Source organism: Chelonus insularis, unplaced genomic scaffold, assembly GCF_013357705.1.
Source record: "Chelonus insularis isolate UGA/USDA-ARS -01 unplaced genomic scaffold, ASM1335770v1 contig_63_pilon, whole genome shotgun sequence".
NCBI lineage: Eukaryota > Metazoa > Arthropoda > Insecta > Hymenoptera > Braconidae > Chelonus > Chelonus insularis.
In genome coordinates this window covers 271,155-277,962 of record NW_023276680.1, presented here as the reverse complement: position 1 = coordinate 277,962, position 6,808 = coordinate 271,155, and positions in this window count along the sequence as shown.

Here is a 6,808-nt window from a genome sequence, read left to right as displayed (position 1 = left end):
TACTGGATGCTTCCGTGCAAGTTGTCTCTATCTTCCTTCGCCTCTTAAATATTTTACCTATTTTACGCCGTTCTATGTTTAATTCTTTTATGATGTTTGTTGAAAAATATAGTTTTTTTCTCACTTTTATATGTTTCAGCCTATATATGAGAAGAAAAGGTTTACGATGGATTGTCCTTGCCGTTAATGACCGTCATAAACACCTGCATGATTTTTTAAATGTTACGTATTTTTGCGGTTTTTTTTTGGTTTTTATTATTCACGATTTATTCTCTATAATTTTTTTTTCTTTTGTGTCGATGTTGTCTCATTTTTCTATTATCATTTCGGGCCGAGATATTGTCCTTTGATATTATTTGTTGTTACTTTCTTGTTTATTATAAAAATTTTTTTTTCCAACCTAATTTTATTTTTGAACGTCTTCCCTAACTACGATAAAATTTTCAATTCGATCCCTATATTTTTCGCATTGCTACGATCGTGTAAACTTCCCTCATGAAAAATTAACCTCTAAAAACATGGTTTTTTACCCTAAAAAATTATGTAACTCGCGAAGTTTTTAATTCATTGCATTGAAATGTTTAGAGGAGTTGTAGAATCGGTTTCTCTTTCCATTGATTCCTCACACAACTTAATGAGATTATTATTTTTTTTTATATCGTTTTTGAAAGTGAGGGGCCTATACTTTATACGCCGATAATAGTATTGGAGCATATTCAAAAGCTTTCTACTTGAAACATTAATTTTTTGAATTTTCAACATTCATTTAATTAATAAATTTTTCATGGGAACTTAAGCTATTAATTTGAAAAATGGTTCATAGCCATGTTTAATTTACAAAATAATAAGTTTCTTCTATATTATCATTAAATGCCGTGCTAAATATCCTAGAATCTTCAATACTTTATAAGCTCATAACCTTTATCCATATTTTAAATTACTAATAGTTTGCAAAAGGATGAACTTATATTAGTATCACTCGATATCTTGATCGTTTATATGGTTTTGTCCTGAAACAATACTGGATTCGCAGTATAACGAAATATTTTTCCGGTGAAAATTAAAATCATTCTTCTTGTGAAACGTCGATACCAATAGTAATTCGATCTCATACTATATTACATATTGTGTCTATGTACATACATACAGCAATAAAGAATTATTATAATTGTGATAGACACAAATTTATGATTTACTCCAAAACAAATATTAGTCTTAAATATTGGTCAACTTCTTTAATATGCGGTGATCATTTACCGTTACTTTGTGGAAAAATTAAGCGGATAATCGTTAGAACTGCTTTCGTTAGAACCAGAGAAAAGTCTATTAAACAAGAATTACAATTACAATTATAATTTACAATTTGACACTCCACTTAAACAAAATTTGTTACGGACCCGAGTCAAAAAGATTCGAATTCCATTGGAAAAAGACGACAGAGTAATTCATTTCTGATAGTACTTTTCTTAGAATCATCAGGTAATTTGATAGTTCTTCTGAACGATTAAAGTACAGCATGAAGAAAATAATATACCAATAAATATTTTTTTTTAAATGATTCATAATTTTTAAATTGAAATCAAATGTTATTCGGCTCCGACAATTGACATGGCGCAATGTACATACACACATACAAATATATTTTTATGGAAAGAAAGACATATATTAAAGTCGAAATCAGCTTATGAAAATTCTTAGACCTGGTTTGGACTGGGGTATAAAGGTGGACCCCTCCTCGTGGGTATACCTGGTAACTCTACCCTTCTTATAACGGGACAGAGGCTAGGAGCCACCATCACCACTACCTCCTTATATGTCCACAATCGAGGCTCTGCCTTGATGTGGAGTCCTTTACAGGTGTATATTATCATAAATGTGCCATTTCCACACAGGAATGCACATAAACTAACCGCCCTAGTTACTTTATGTTTTTCAGAACCAATACGTATCTCTATACAACACATATCACAGGGACTACCGCCCGTAAAGTAATAGCGAATATGGAATCTAGCGTAATTAATAAAATATCCGCAAGTAAAACCAGCCCTATTCGGAGTTTGCGGCGGGGCCATTATTTACGCGTAAGACCAGAAAGGCTGCAAGAGACAATTGGAATCCACACCAACAACCAGAATGGATCAAGAAGACGACACTGGAACTTGGACACCTCTGCACCGGCAGAGGTTCGAAACGTTCGACAGGGTGTCTGGTTGGCCTCGCGCGCGCTGCCTTCTGGCGCTCTTGCTACCAGCCGGTCTCTTTATAGAAAAAGTATCTTTTGACTCTCGCAATGGAAGGCTGCTGTCAGGGGTCGGCAGCGGGTTTCCGCAGAGGAAACTGATATCAATAATAATCATAATAATTGAGACAGTGATAGCACCGTCCCAACTCCAAGAGGTCGGGCGCCGTCCCAAAATACCGCAAAGAATGCTGCTATTAGAAGGACAAACAAGCTCCGTCTTCTCCAATTAAATCTTCATGTCAACATTAACTCCACGAAAGCGCGTTTGCACTTGTGAAAGAAAAGCAACTGGATGTACTGTTATTACAGGAGCCCTACTCCACGAATGCCAATTCAAAAGGCTACGCAGTTAGAGGATTTGGCCAAGCCCTAATCGCTGCAAAAACCCTTAAACGGGAAAAACCCAAATCGGCTATTGTCGTAGTCAATCCTCTTCCTAAGATACTCTATATCGATGAACTTAGTATTGCACACTGTACGTGTGCTCTCATTGAAGGACTTAGTTATTCATTTTACGCTATTTCACATTACTTCCAATTCAAGGATCTAATCGAAGTTCTAATCGAACACCTACGAAAAGTCTTGACGACTCTTAAAAGTAAACAAGTTCTTATCTGTATGGATGCGGACGCCCGATATCCTCTACGGTCACCAGACTTCGACACCAGAGGGGAAAAGCTTGCAAATTTCTTTATCGAATTGTACAAGACGAAGGCGATCGATGATCTCAATGCGCGATATACACTTCGTACTGACGAAGTAGTAACGTACAACAATGTTAGGATTTCTCTGAACGACAACACGTCAGAAGAATCGTCGACGCCGATAATGAACCTCAGATTGCAAACAATAAAAATAAGGCAGGCAGAATGAGATGCGTCTGAGACGGGCCGCAAAACATACCAATTTTTATGGGTAAGAGAAAAGAGGAGGGTAGCGTGAGCGGGTGCAGCAATGCCCAGCACACAGAATCCTCCGCCCCGTAGAAGTAGTAGGTCATTACCAGCGCCGTAAGAAAACATAGCTCGTGAACTTCATTGATCCACACCTGGGTGTTGTCGGAGCACCTAGGCACAGGTTGCAGGCCTGCAATCTTCGTAGAACACCTGAAACCTGTGGATCAAACGGATAGGAATTTTATTCTCCATTTCACTTTACTTAACAATCTTCAGTAATAATAAAAACTTTTACATATTTCAGGAAACACCTAACACTAAACATTAAATTTCTTTTAGCCGTCGACAATATAATGGTACTCCCCGCATACCATAAGCACGCATCCGGGGCTGCAAAGTCAAAAAACGACATGCAGGAACCGGGTGCATTCGGTCAATTGAGGTTGGACTCGTAGTGGTATGTTGCAAGGCCTTGGGCTAGATGCGTGTATCCTCGAGCCTTTCTAAAGGCACAAGAATATTACGTCCCAAGTAACGCCGTCACTAGAAGTAGAGTCTTCCCCAGAATTATGCCCTATAAGGCGAGGTACTCAAACAAAATGTCCTTCTCAGGACAGGGAAACAAGGCTTGATTTTGAATCAATTATTGCGTATGTAGTTCCAAATCAGGACAAGAAAATTTTTAGTTTTGATTTGCTTTTGACCTCTTCGTCAAGTCGAAATCAGATCTTATTTTTGGACTCGGAGAGACGTAGATTCTAATACACAATTTATAACAATAAATAAGAACGTATCAAGTTTGTAAATGGTTTGTCCATTGGTCGCCCGAGATTTTTGTGCTGCATTTGCTATAACACTTGCCTCTAAAAACATTTATTCCCTCCCATCAGTCTGTCCTTCCTTTTGCTTTATTCATTCTTGTCCAAAATTCCACGGACCACTCTTTTTCACATAATTCAACCAGCTTCTTGAATTCGCACTTTTTTGTATTTAACATGGCTTTGTCGCACTTGCTGTTGTGACAAGCAGGCAAAAATTGTTTATAACAAAAAAAAATTAAGGACGTGTACATTTTTTCTGCCTGCGAATAGTTTCTTCAGAATCCTCATGCAATTTGACATGAAAATAACCTCGGTTCAAAGTGGGAGGTTGTTTAATATGCTAAAAATTTGATTAATAAAAAAATAAGAGAATTTCCGATTCAAATCAATTGAAATTATTTATTATAAAAATGAATTGGACTTTAATAATTAGAATTAAAATGGTTGATCTCATATAGAGTGAGATGTAGATAGCTGGTTTCATGTCGAGGTGATCCTAGACCAGTGTCGAATGAAAATTAAGAGGCTGAAGCTGTTGAATCCTGTAAGGAAATATGAATTGATATTGTTGCTTAGAGAGTGAAGTGTATGCCCAAAATTAGACACCGCATTGAATCGACATTTTAATCGAACTTTATTTGAATTGAATTAAGTGGTTCTGTCAACAGAAATTCTAAATAAACTTCGTAAAGATTCATGCTGAATCTTCCAATAGACACGTGATCAGAGACTCACTTGATTGCCAATTAAAGATCAATAACAAAACTTGATCTTTTAAAATGTTTCATATCAACCAGTTTAGCCAGCAGATGTTCCTAGCTGGAAATCATTGAGATTTGAGAAAATCTCATCACTTGAGAACGTGGCCGGTTACGTGGTCGATATGTCTCATTTTTAATCAATTGTGGACATAGATCAAGGTATAAGTCAGCAGAAATTGTGAATAATTTCGTGGAAGACCATCTTAACTTCCTCAAGAATGTTTCTTATACGCATTTGATCTAGTAACATAAGAAGAATCGAGGCTGCGCTTGATTCAAACAATAAACAACTTAACTTACAACTTAGTTGAAGATTGAATCCAGCAATGAGATTTATTGCAATTGACTAAATGACAATAAAAAGACCAGTGGCTTAATTTTAACTTGGACTGACTACACCACAAATTTGTTCAATTATATTATTTGATAAAGACTAAAACTATGTAAAAAAATTGTTTTCCATTATTTTGTAAATGTATATAATATTTTACTAACGATTCTCAAACTAAACATGTTTATATTTTATTTATTTCTATATGTATTTTACTGCATAAGACATTTCAACATCGCGATTTTTAATTTTCATTTTCTGAGTGTGGCACCAATTAATGACGAATAATACTGAACTGTGATTAGTGGTAAGTGCTGTTATAATCTAAAAAATAATGTATCAACCTAGGCACAAAGGACGTTTTGAGAAAAAATCAAAAATTGAATGGAGAGAAAAATTAAGTATCGCCGCAAAAAGAAGGAAGATAATTCATGAAGAAAGTACTTTTACGAAAGCTGGTCTCGCCAGTATTTTTTTGATAAGATGTAGGCAGTGTCTAGCTGTTCATCAAGTATGAACATCGAAATTTAGTGACAAGAATCCAAAAAATGTTCGGAAACGCAAATATGCTGTCAACATTAAAACTGCTGCAGGTACACCATAAAAAAATACAAATGATATTGACTAATTGTGCTGGATAAAAATACTGATGGGATATGAATCTTGTGTTAATCTAATGATATTTCATTCATTCATTTATATTATTGATTCCACAGCTGTTATAGACGCAGGTATGAGAGGATCCCAGTTAAAGACTGTACTCAGTGAATGCGATATACCAACGATGCACAGTAGCACACTTCGACGACACAAAGTAATTGTTGAAAAGGCCCTAGAAGAATTGGCTGATGAAAGCTGCCGGAGAGCAATAACTAATGAAAAGCGTTTAACACTTGCAGAAATTCTATCGAAATATTTATCAAATTTATTTTATTTCATCAAATACATATTTAATGTTCTTTATGTGAAGCATGAACGCTTATTTACATGTATAATTGTTATCAGATTGTCTGAACAAGAAGAAAATCTGCCACTTCAATTTACAGTTTCCAATGATGGAGCTTTGTCAAAACGAGGAAACGGTTTTAATTATAATAGTTTGTCAGGTAGCAAAAAATAGCTGCAGTATTTGCAGCAGTATAAAGTTTTATGTGAAATTGTAATTTAGAAAATATTTTTTCGTTATGAAATTTTCAATAATTTATTGAATAATCATTGCTACTCTCAAAACTCAGTTAGAAATTAGTATAAAAATAGTAAAATAGTATCATGATTCAGATAATAATGATAATAAGTTGTATTAGTGCTTTTGCATTATTTTTAGTAATGCACAAACTTTTCTTAATCAATTCAATTATAAGCATTATAAGGACTATTCTGAAAAATTGATCATTGTGTTCTAAGTTTTATATTTTATCATGTACTTCATGGCACAATACATATGATGTCATCAAATTATAATTAGTTTCATTCATTTTAAAATATCTTGATCTCTAATTTTCTAAAGGTCTCCATCAGTGAAGAGCAACATGCACACTATACACCTAAGTTGTTCGAGTGTGTGATGTATATGTGAATGTCCGTGAGGCACTATGGCGTCGACGCCAGTTCAGCTCCGCGCCCAAAGACACTACAACTGACTTTACTGGACCACTGGCACTGATGAGAGTAATTTTGATGGTTTAATAATGTTCACGAGAGTTGTCTGAGTCTGGTTGATCGTATTTTCTCTCTAAGAAAGGTGAGCTGACTGCAAA